Here is a 12,375-nt window from a genome sequence, read left to right as displayed (position 1 = left end):
CATCCAGGATGCACACAGCTGTTCAATTCTTCAGAACGAACAAAACATAAAAAAGGCGAAATACATATCGAGACGATGAACTGTAGAACGCCTAAGGAGAGGGTGGAGCTTCAATCCGTAGACTATGCTGCCACCCATGTAGGGAAAAAGTATCCCTCGCCGTAGCCTCCAACCGTGTACAGTACCTCCGTAAATAGGTCTCGATTCTCCGCCTGCTGAAGAGGTAACCATGAACGGAGAATACATGTACATCTGTAGATGACCTGCAACAAAGAACAGTTTTTATCGTAAAAAATCTTGTCATTTCTACTTAGCCAGAGCGCCCAGATAACTGGTAGCATCCCCACCCTAAGAAGCAACTTAAACCTTGAATCAACACCGTGAAGCCAATTGCCAAAGACATTTGCCACACTAGTCGGGGGATACAGGGTAGACGCTACTTGGATGATTGACCATATAGATTTCGCAAAACTGCACTGGAAGAATAGGTGTTTGATGGTTTCATCATGATTACAGAAAACACACCGCGAACTTCCGTGCCAATTCCGCTTAACAAGATTATCTTTAGTGAGAATAACTCCTCGACGAAGGTACCATCCAAAAATCTTTATTTTTAATGGTATCTTCATCTTCCAAATTTTCTTATTATTATCAACTGGTAAATCAGAATGAAGGATTGTATTGTATAAAGATTTAACTGAGAAAGAGACATCTACATGAAGATTCCATCTAAATTCATCCGGTTCAGGGGATAATTGAATATCACCCAAACGTTGAACTAGAGTATTCCATGCTGTTAGTCTTTGTCCAAGTAAAACCTGTCTGAACGTCACATTCGGTGGTGAGGTAGCCATAACGCTAGCAATGGTATCACCTTTGCGACGAACAATACTATACAAAGCAGGATATTGTTCACTCAGGGAAGCATTGTCTAGCCAAACATCTTCCCAGAAACGTATCTGTGCTCCATTCTTAATAGAAAAAGTACCATGACGAAAGAAAATATTTTTCGTCGCCATGAGACCAGCCCAGAAGTGAGAGTCCCCGGGTTTCCAAACCACTTGGGAGAGCGTCTTCGAGCCAATATACTTTCTCCGAAGAATAGTTTGCCAAGTCCCATTCTCGTAAGAAGCTTAAAAAGCCATTTACCTAGCGAGCAGAATTCTTAACCTCCAGGTCATGAATTCCAAGTCCGCCTTGATCTTTGGGACTACACACTATACTCCATTTAACCAATCGATATTTCTTTTTCTCTGTCCCCTTGCCAAAAGAATCTGGATCGATAATAATCGAGTTTATGCAGAATTCCTTTCGGCGAGAAGAAAGAATGATAACATATACGGTACCATATTTGTTAGTACCGAGTTAATGAGTACCAATCTTCCTCCTAGGGACAACAATTTGCCTTTCCAACTACTAAGGCGTTTCTGTAATCTTTCTTCCACAATCTTCCATTCAGCAAGTGTAAGTCTCCGATAGTGAATCGGAATACCCAAATACCGAATAGGAAAATGGCCTTGCCCGCAACCAAACAACTATGTATATTGAGTCATATCGTTTTGGGCATCGCCGAAACAGAACAATTCACTTTTATGAAAGTTAATTTTCAATCCCGACAACTGCTCGAAAGCTGCTAAAATTAATTTGAGATTACGAGCTTTTTCGAGATCATGATCCATAAAAAGAATTGTGTCATCGGCATATTGAAGGATAGATAGACCCCCATCAACCAAATGTGGGATCACACCCTCAATTTGACCATCAGACTTGGCACGCTCTATGAGTATTACCAGCATATCTGCTACAATGTTGAATAACATTGGTGATAGCGGATCTCCTTAGCGTAACCCTTTGCGTGTTTGGAAATAGTGGCCGGTGTCATCATTGACCCTAATTGCCACGCTACTTCCATACACAAAATCGTGAATTAGAGCACGCCACAAAATCGTGAATATAGGTACATGGTGCAAAAGCCTAGAATCCCCCCTTTAACATGTTGAAAACCACTCAACAAAGCTGTCAGCGACCATCCAACTCGATGCTTGGGCTCGTCGGTGGGCTGGCATTGTTGGGCCTTGGCATGCTGAGAAGCTAAGTGAAGCGCTGCTACAAATATGGATGAGGTGGCTACGAAGGGGGTTGGCTGGGAACAGAACGGAAAGGCGGCTTCGGCCGAGGAGGCGAGGACGCGTGTAGCGTGAGCTGTGTTGCTTAGTTCATCTTCTTCCTTAGATCCCCACCTCATCCTCCATGTTCCTCTGAATTTCATGGCCTGTAACTCGAACTAGTTAACATTGAGCAGAAATACGAGGAGGCTCTTACAAAAGCAAAACCAGATTTTCCGTGATTCAAAACCAAAGCTCGAATAAGACAAATTTAACAACACAAAAGCTTAAGTACGCGAAGATTCGCTTCTACAAGCAAGCAATCCACACCAATCAATCAACCAAAAACACGTAAACAATCTCACCACGATAGGTTGACCGTGACTAAACATTCCACGTCGCCGGCCGCCTCTCCACGTCTTGTACCTGCGCTGGTCCTTGAATTAAACATGCAAAAGCTACCGTTGACGACGCTACAATTCAATAAAAGGCGATGAGCACCGGCACGCCGCCGCCGGCCGACCTATTCGGGTCGAGCGGCATCGGCGGGTTCGGTTATGGCGTGGGCGTCTCCATCGGCATCCTCCTCATCGTCTCCACCATCGCGTTCGCCGTCTACTTCTGCGCCCGCGCGTCGTCCACGCCCGTTGCCACCGCCGGCGCGTTTCCAGCGCCGGCGCCGACCCGTCGTGACGACAACGACGTCGAGCTCGGCGGCATCGACGAGGTGACGCTTGAGGCGTACCCGGCGGTGATGTACCGGGAGGCGAGGAAGAAGCAGCGGCAGTCCGCAGGGAGGAGGCTGCGTGCTGCGCCGTTTGCCTGGAGAGGTACGGGGACGGCGACGTGGTTCGGGTGCTGCCGGACTGCGGGCACCTGTTCCACCGCGAGTGCGTCGACCCGTGGCTCCGGCAGAGGCCCACATGTCCGGTGTGCCGGACGTCACCGCTGCCGAGCGCCATGCCGACGCCGCTCCCGAGGTGACGCCACTGGCGCTGGTAAGGCCGTCGTGACTCGTGAGGCGAGCGCGCGGCCGTGTCCGCTAGAACACTTGGTCCTCTTGGACCCTTGGCTTTGCTCCGTTTCAGTTTGTGTACATAAGCCACGGTGTAATTAGACAGTGATCGGTTTTATCGAGCGATATGCTTGATGAGCAATCCAAACCAACAAAAAAGACAGTGATCGGTTTTAGCTTAGAAGTTATAGCAAATTTGTATACTCTTATGTAAATTGTGCAAATATGTGAATTAGTCAGCAAATGTGTGCAAATTTATTAAATAAGATAATTTGACCAGCTTATGTTACTCTGTAATTAACTAATTAATCAAAACATTTTTTAAGTTTAACTATATATTTGTTTGAAGTCATGAAAAATATCATATCTGATATGGGATTTGCCACGTCCTTAAGCTGATGCACTAGGTAGTGGAAATGATGCAACATACGCATGTACAACCGCGGAGGCGGTTAAAGATTCAGAGGCCTCTCTCTCTCTATAGGGTGTCCATAACAGAGCATAGCCAAAAACTAAAGGGAAGCATTAGGCGTCGGTCGCCCGATGGAAACCCCAAAAATCGGTCGTTCTCCACTTTATACGATCGCGATATGACGTCTGAAATCAAACGCGACGTAATATTTACATTTTGCCCCTTGTTTTTTTAAAACTTAACCCGCAGTTCTATTCTCCCAAAGTTAAAGTGAAAGATATATCCCTTTGGGCCCAAATTTTCTTATATTTACAACAAGATCGTAAACTTGAGGACAGATCCGAGTCATACCAAGTATTGCAACATAATCTGTCACCCGGTTTACAAAAAATATTTACTATTACAATAAAATCTCCACAATTTTTTTTAAAAAGTAATGTTATAATAAAGTGTTTAAACAATAAATATTTTTCTACATGTTGGTTTACAATAAAATTCACCATGCATTCCCACAAAAGCTGCAAACTATTACAATAACAAAAAATGTGTTTGTGGCTATGAAAAATAAGTTAAGTGATACATATTTGGTTGCAACAAAAATCAACAACTATTTTATCAAAATTTATAGGTGATTACAACAAAAATTAACAATAAAATCAAATTTTTTTATTTGGGTGTTTACAACAATAGTCAACAATAATTTTAATACGAAAACAACAATTCCAACGCAAGAAACAACATTCCAATGCCAAAAAAATATCTTTACAACATATTTACAACAATTAACAACAAAAACAACAATTAATTTGGGTGTTTACAATTATACACAACAACAAAATTTAACCAGAAAACAACAATTCTCATGCCAAATATATTTACAACAAATCAATCATATATTTACAATCATAATTAACAAGAAAAATAAAAATAATGTTATCCGTGCCCCACAACACCTTGCCCATCTCCTCTTCTCCAGTACCTCCCGCGCCAGCGACAACTCCGGCATCACAACACGTGGACGCCTGACCAGGAGCGCACAAAATAGTCCGCAACCAGGGCACCAGCAATGTAGTTCGAGGGGCAGAGGCTCACAACAGTGTTGGGGAACCGGCGAGGGAGGAGGTCGGGGCAGAAGAGTCTTGGCCGAAGGTGGATCTCATCGGGAGGGAAGGGAACAAGAGCTCGTCGACAAAGAAGCTCTAGCGAGAGGACAGCCGCGCACGACCGCGTAGATTAGCCTGGAGGCATCGAGGGAAGGACGGCGGTTTAGCCGTGGCGGCGTGGTCGCATGAGGGCGACGTACGCGAACTCGCAACCGGGCGCGAGTAACGACAAAACATGAACTAAACTTGCTGCATGCGATGGCCGGCGGAGGAGACTTCCGGGCGTTCGTGCTTCTGGCGGTGGAGAGTATTAGAGATAAACCTGGTGTAACCAAATATGGTGGAATATAAACCATATTCGGAATATAGTTCCTAGCTAGAGATATTCTAGGACTCCTTGATGTAACCGGCTACCCTCCTATATATATACATCTATGCGGGCTCGATGGTGATCATCGGGTAACACGCTTCATACAATCTTTCATGGTATCAAGAGCAGGCCTCTTCCATTACATCTACCGAAAACCCTAGATCGAAAACTCCCACCCTCCACCCATGGCTGCGTCCTCCTCCATCGTCGTCCCAAACCTGGGGCCGACACCGGCGGACAAGCTCATGCGCGAGAACTACACCCTCTGGAAGGCTCAGATTCTATCGGCGGTCCGTGGTGCGCGTTTCATGGGATTTCTGGATGGTAAGGAGAAGGCGTCGTCGGAAACAATTCCGACCGCCGATCCAAAGGAACCTGAGATGCCGAATCCGGCCTATGATCTCTGGTTGGCGCGAGATCAGGTGGTCTTGAGCCACCTCACAAATTCGCTGTCGCCCAACATCCTGCTGCACATCCATACTCATGAGCATGCCTCGGAAGTCTAGGCGGCCCTCGCTGAGATGTTTGCCTCCCAAGCCCGCTCGCGGACTACGAATCTGCGCATCGCCCTTGGTAACACTAAGAAGCTGGAGATGATGACAGATGCATACTTCAACAAGATGAAGAAGTTTGCTGATGAGCTTGCCGCTGCTGGCGAGCCTCTTGAGGATGCTCAGATGGTGTCCTACCTAGTCGCTGGCCTTGACCACGGCTACAATTCGGTGGTGGCTGCTATCAACGCCCTACCTAAATCACTGAAGCTGACGGCTGCGGATGTCTATCAGCAGGTCGTTGACTATGATGAGCGCCAGGAAATGCTTGGTGCTGCCGATGGGGGCTTCAACTCCTCTGCCAATGCCGCTGCCCATGGAAAATCTCCATACCGAGGCAAGACCTCCTATCGCGGTGGAAAATCTCCCTCTCGTGGTCGTGGCCAGGGAGGGGGCCAGGGCGGAGATCGCACCTCCCACAATCAGCGAGGCGGGCGCGGCAATTCTTCAGGCGGTCGTGGCCGTGGCCGCGGCCGTGCACGCACCTCTCCTTGGGAGGACACGACGTGCCAGATCTGTAACAAAGAAGGACACGCCGCTCGCAACTTCTGGTGGCGATATGAGGATGATGATGAGTATGACGACAAGGAGGCTCACCACGCCTCATACGGTGTCGATACCAACTGGTATTCCGACACAGGAGCTACACACCACATTACATGCGAGCTGGACAAGATGATGATGCGCGAACAGTACCGCGGACGAGATCGTGTCCACAACGCCGATGGATCAGGTATGGAGATTAGGCATATAGGTCATGCAACTGTTTCTACTCCTGTTAAAAATCTCCACCTCAAAGAAATTCTCGATGTCCCTAGTGCTTCTAGAAACTTATTATCTGTTCATCGTCTAGCACTAGACAACAACATCTTTATTGAATTTCACCCTTTCTATTTTCTTATAAAGGATCGGGTCACCAGGAGAATTCTTCATAGGGGGCGATGTGTCGGTGGTCTCTACCCCCTCATATCATCATCATCACACATGTCCGTGAAGCAAGCCTTCCTTGCCTCCAAGCCCTCTCAAGCAAGGTGGCACGGTCGGCTTGGCCATCCTTCATCAGTCATAGTTAGGAAAATTCTTAGCCAGAATAAAATTCCCTTTGTAAAGGATCTAAATACGGAGTCTATTTGTGATTCATGTCAATTAGCAAAAAGTCATCAATTGCCATATCCTATATCTACAAGTGTGTCCACTTCTCCTTTGCAATTAATTTTCTCTGATGTTTGGGGTCCATCACCTAAATCTGTTGGATGTCATGAGTATTATGTGAGCTTTATAGATGACTATAGAAAATTTACATGGATATATCTCTTAAAGAAACGTTCTGATGTGTTCCAAGCATTCAAGAGCTACCAAAAACTTATTGAAAGACGACTTGATAGAAAAATCATTGTTGTCCAGTTAGATTGGGGAGGTGAGTATGAAAAACTCAACTCCTTCCAAAACCAAGGGATTTCACATCATGTGTCATGCCCTCATGCCCACCAACAGAATGGTTCAGCAGAAAGAAAACATCGTCATATATATAGTAGAGGTTGGCTTAGCTCTTCTTGCTCATGCTTCTATGCCTTTAAAATTCTGGGATGAAGCCTTCCTCACTGCTACCTATCTCATAAACATGCTTCCTAGTAAGGGCATAAATTTTGACACACCATTTAAACGTCTCCTAGATGTTTCTCCTGATTATTTAGCTCTCAGAGTTTTTGGTTGTGCTTGCTGGCCAAATTTACGCCCATACAATAAGCGCAAGCTTGCTTTCCGTTCCACTAGATGTGTGTTTCTTGGATATAGTCCACGCCACAAAGGAGTAAAATGCTTAGAAGTTAAAACCGGCAGAGTTTATATCTCCAGAGATGTTGTATTTGATGAGAAATTTTTCCGTTTCAGTCTCTCCACCAAAATGCCGGTGCTCTTCTTCGAAGTCAAATTCTTTTACTCCCTTCTCACAACCAAAATTCTACCAACGGGAGTGAACTTTGCCATGATTTTATGCCTAACCCTACCACTGCAGAAACTGTTGACCATGATCAGGTACATGCAGCATCTCAGCCAGGAGAACCAGGTGCTCAAAACGGCGGTCAAAACGGTGCTCCATACGCTGAAAATGGTGCTCCACACCATGCTGAGATCGACGTCTCGGCCCATGCACGTCGCGACACGCATGACGCGGCAGCCGATGCTAATTCGGCCCCGCCCGCACCATCGGGATCGGCGCAATCATTGGCGCCATCATCACCGGGATCTGCCTCGGGCTCCCACGCCACGCCGATCCGCCCGCGCATCCAACCGACGCCTGCCGCGTCACCAGCATTGACGCCCGACAGCGCGGCGTCGCTGTCTCCTGCTGTCTCCCACACGAGTGGATCTTCTGTGGCTGCCTCTGGTGTAGCTAGTCCTGCACAAACTGACGTGTCCTCCTCTGGATCTTCTGCGGCCAGTCCTGCTGCTACACCGCATATGCAAACTGCACCGACTGGACCAGTTACACGTCGACAGAAAGGTATCGTTAAGCCCAGAAAATATCAAGATGGTACTATACGTTGGTGTCTATCTTGTTCTACAGGAGAACCTGCAAATCATCGTGATGCACTTGCTGATCCACAATTGAAACAAGCTATGGATGAAGAGTATTGTGCTCTTATGAAAAACAAAACATGGCATCTAGTTCCTGAAAAGCGTGGCACAAATGTGATTGATTGCAAATGGGTGTTCAGAATAAAGAGGAAGTCTGATGGGTCTGTAGACAGATACAAGGCTCGACTAGTAGCAAAGGTCTTCAAGCAACGTTATGGTCTTTACTATGAAGACACATTCAGTCCCGTTGTTAAATCTGCTACTGTCAGATTGGTCCTTTCACTTGCAGTCTCTAGGGGATGGAATCTTCGACAGTTAGATGTAAAGAATGCGTTTTTACATGGCGTTCTGGAAGAGGAGGTCTATGTGAAGCAACCCCCTGGCTTTGAAAATTCATCTAAGTCTATATGGACTCAAACAAGCTCCAAGAGCATGGTATTCTCGCTTCAACTCTAAACTTTTATCATTGGGCTTTGTTATGTCCAAATCTGACACATCTCTGTTCATCTACAACAAGTCACATGTCACTATTTACATGCTCATATATGTTGATGATATCATAGTTGCAAGTTCTTCTCAAGCTGCTACCGATGCCTTTTTGAAGGATCTTCATACTGAATTTGCTCTAAAAGATTTGGGTGATCTCAATTTCTTCCTTGGCATTGAAGTTCAGAAGGTTTCAGGTGGTCTTGTTCTTAATCAAGCCAAATATGCGGCTGACATTTTGAAACGTGTTGGTATGAAGGATTGCAAATCCTTCTCCACGCCATTGTCTTCCTCTGAGCAGATCTCTTCACAAGGAGGTGAACCACTTGGCCCTGATGATAGCACCAAATATAGAAGTATTGTTGGTGCTCTCCGATATTTGACTCTCACAAGACCTGACATTTCCTTTGCAGTAAATAAAGTCTGTCAGTTTTTGCATGCTCCTACTAATGTTCATTGGACTGCTGCTAAGAGGATTCTGAGATATGTTAAGAGTACTGTGAGTACTGGATTGACCTTCATCAAGTCACGGTCAACTCTTGTGAGTGCTTTCTCTGATGCTGACTAGGCTGGCTGTCTAGATGACAGGCGTTCGACTGGTGGTTTTGCTGTTTATTTTGGGCCAAATTTGATCTCCTGGAGTGCTAAGAAGCAAGCAACAGTGTCACACTCAAGCACTGAGTCAGAATACAAGGCCCTTGCAAATGCCACTGCTGAAATAATCTGGATGGAATCTCTTCTTGATGAGCTTGGTGTTCCGCGCCGTCCCACTTCTTGTCTGTGGTGTGATAATCTTGGAGCTACCTATCTCTCTGCTAATCCTGTGTTTCATGCTAGAGCTAAGCACATTGAAATTGACTTTCATTTTGTCAGAGAACGAGTAGCTCGGAAGAAACTTGATATTCGGTTTATTCCGTCTAGAGAACAAGTTGCTGACGGTTTTACCAAGGCTCTTCCTGTTAAGGAGTTTGAGAAATTCAAGAATAATCTCAACTTGTCCAAGTTGTGATTAAGGGAGGGTATTAGAGATAAACCTGGTGTAACCGAATATGGTGGAATATAAACCATATTCGGAATATATTTCCTAGCTAGAGATATTCTAGGACTCCTTGATGTAACCGGCTACCCTCCTATATATATACATCTATGCGGGCTCGATGGTGATCATCGGGTAACACGCTTCATACAATCTTTCAGAGAGTTCCGGGCATCCAGGCTGCCGGCGGCAAAGACCTCACTGCATCCGGCTCCTGGTGGAGCTGAAAAATGCACGGTTGGAGAGTACAATTACCTAGTTTAGGCAAAACTAGTGCATTTGCCAAGTTGGGATATGCACAAATTGGACATGCACCCACCGGCAATGCCCAAATTGAGAAAAATATGATGAATCTAGTCAAATTCTTAAAGGTTAAGCCTGTTGATGACCCACGTATTTGAAGCCACTACCACCGTGAGCTTTATCAGCCATTGGATTTGGAAAACGAGGGGCCTGGATCACCGGTAAACATTGTTTTTTTGTTACCGCGTGGGACTCTTCTGATGTTACGACAATGGCCCCAATCAGATTTTGGTCCACAATGCAGAGAGCCAACGAGTCAGCGCTACTGTATGTTTTTTTTACCGCGAAGGCTCAGCCCTATCGTCTCCCTGTCTTTGTCCGCGTCGCCTCCTCCCGTCCCTCGCCTGGTCTCGCTTGCAGCAAAGCGGCGGCGCTAGGGTTAGCGCTGCCACGCTGTAGGCCTCCGCGGATGTCGCCCACCTCCTCTCCGGCCACCCTCCCGGCCTCGCTTATCGGCGCTACGCCCGCGCCCAGCTCCTGCCTGCGCGCCCGCATGCACGTGTCGTCCGCGCACGACCACACGCAGCTGCGCCCCATCTTCCTTCAACCGCGCCCACTGCGCCTGACTCTGCCACACGCTCCTCTCCAACACACGCCGAGCACCGCTGCCTCCCGTGCCCGCGTCGGCGGGCCCCGGCTCCAGCTCCGCCGCCGCGACGCCCCCTGCACACCCGCGCCCGCTGCTACGTGCTGCCTTCACTAGTGGAAAACAGGGCATTCGTGGAAGCCTTTTGTTGCGGGCGTGTCAACACCCGCGACAAATGGCGTGGCCACGTCGCCCCGAAACCCTTTGGAGCGGTCCGGGCCTTTTGTCGCGGGTTGTGGTACGGCCTGCGACAAAAGGGCAATGCCTATATATACACAAAGCTAGCCCCCCCACCCCGCTACATTTTTTTCCTTGGTGGTGAAAGGTGGAGGTTTATGCTACCTCTTTTTTCTTCATGTGCACAAGAGGTGTTTGATGAAATATTTGTGAGGGATGTCACTTGATTTTATTTGATAAGATTTCTTCTCCTTTTGATCCTAAAAGGTTAGTAACTATTTTCTCGTATACATAATTCGTACAATACTAATTTTTAGCAAGGTGATTGCATCTGATACATAATTGTACTTATGATGCAGATGAGTCATCCATGGATGTACGGTAACCGATGTGCTCCCGCTTTCAGATAGGGCGTGAATTCTTTCCTGCTTGTGGCCGAGGCAAACAAGTCGAAGCAAGGTTTTATGTGCTATCCATGTCTGAAATGTAATAATGAGAAGGATTACTCTTGCTCAAGAGACATTAAGAGCCACCCGCTTCGGTTTGGATTCATGTCCAGCTATAATGTTTGGACCAAGCATGGAGAAGAAGGGGTTATGTTGGAAGATGACGATGAAGAAGAAGATAACGATGACCAGTACCGATCTATGTTCTCTGAATGCGATGATACCGCAATGAAAGACAATGAAGAAGAAGGAGGTGAAGAACAGGCACCAGATGATCCTATTGATGATGATCTTCGTCGGGCCATTTCTGATGCAAGGAGAGACTGTGGCACGGATAAGGAGAGGTTGCAGTTCGACAAGATGTTAGAGGACCACCACAAATTGTTGTACCCAGGTTGTGAAGATGGGCAGAGAAAGCTGTGTAGCATATTGGAATTGCTGAAATGGAAGGCAGAGGCCGGTGTGACTGACTCGGGATTTGAAAAATTGCTGATAATATTAAAGAAGCTGTTTCCAAGAAATAAAGAATTGCCCATCTGTACGTATGAAGCAAAGAAGCTTGTCTGCCCTCTAGGATTAGATGTGCAGAAGATACATGCATGCATTAATGACTGTATCCTCTACCGCGGTGAGAAGTACGAGAATTTGAATAAATGCCCGATATGCGGTGCATTGCAGTATAAGATCAGAAAAGATGACCCTGGTGATGTTGAGGGCGAGCTACCCAGGAAGAGGGTTCCTGCGAAGATGATGTGGTATGCTCCCATAATACCACGGTTGAAACGTTTGTTCAGAAACAAAGAGCATGCCAAGTTGTTGCGATGGCACATGGAAGAACGTAAGAAAGACGCGATGTTGAGGCACCCCGCTGATGGTCGGCAGTGGAGAAACATCGGGAGAGAGTTCCCGGATTTTGCAGGTGAGGCAAGGAACTTATGGTTTGCTCTAAGTACAGATGGCATGAATCCTTTTGGGGAGCAGAGCTGCAGTCACAGCACCTGGCTCGTGACTCTATGTATCTACAACCTTCTTCCTTGGTTGAGCATGAAGCGGAAGTTCATTATGATGCCAGTGCTTATCCAAGGCCCAAAGCAACTCGGCAACGACATTGATGTATACCTAAGGCCATTAGTTGATGAACTTTTGGAGTTGTGGGCCAAACCAGGTGTACGTGTGTGGGATGAGCACACCGAGCAAGAATTTGATCT

At 46.6% G+C, this 12,375-nt stretch overlaps 1 pseudogene; it reads left to right on the top strand.

Moving 5' to 3' along the window:
- Positions 1 to 2,598: 2,598 nt before the first annotated feature.
- On the top strand, positions 2,599 to 3,118 carry LOC124672408 (annotated as a pseudogene).
- The last annotated feature ends 9,257 nt before the right edge of the window (positions 3,119 to 12,375 follow it).

This window comes from Lolium rigidum, chromosome 7 (genome assembly GCF_022539505.1).
Source record: "Lolium rigidum isolate FL_2022 chromosome 7, APGP_CSIRO_Lrig_0.1, whole genome shotgun sequence".
NCBI lineage: Eukaryota > Viridiplantae > Streptophyta > Magnoliopsida > Poales > Poaceae > Lolium > Lolium rigidum.
Note: the sequence above shows the minus strand (reverse complement) of the source record. Positions and strands in the feature narration are given on the sequence as shown.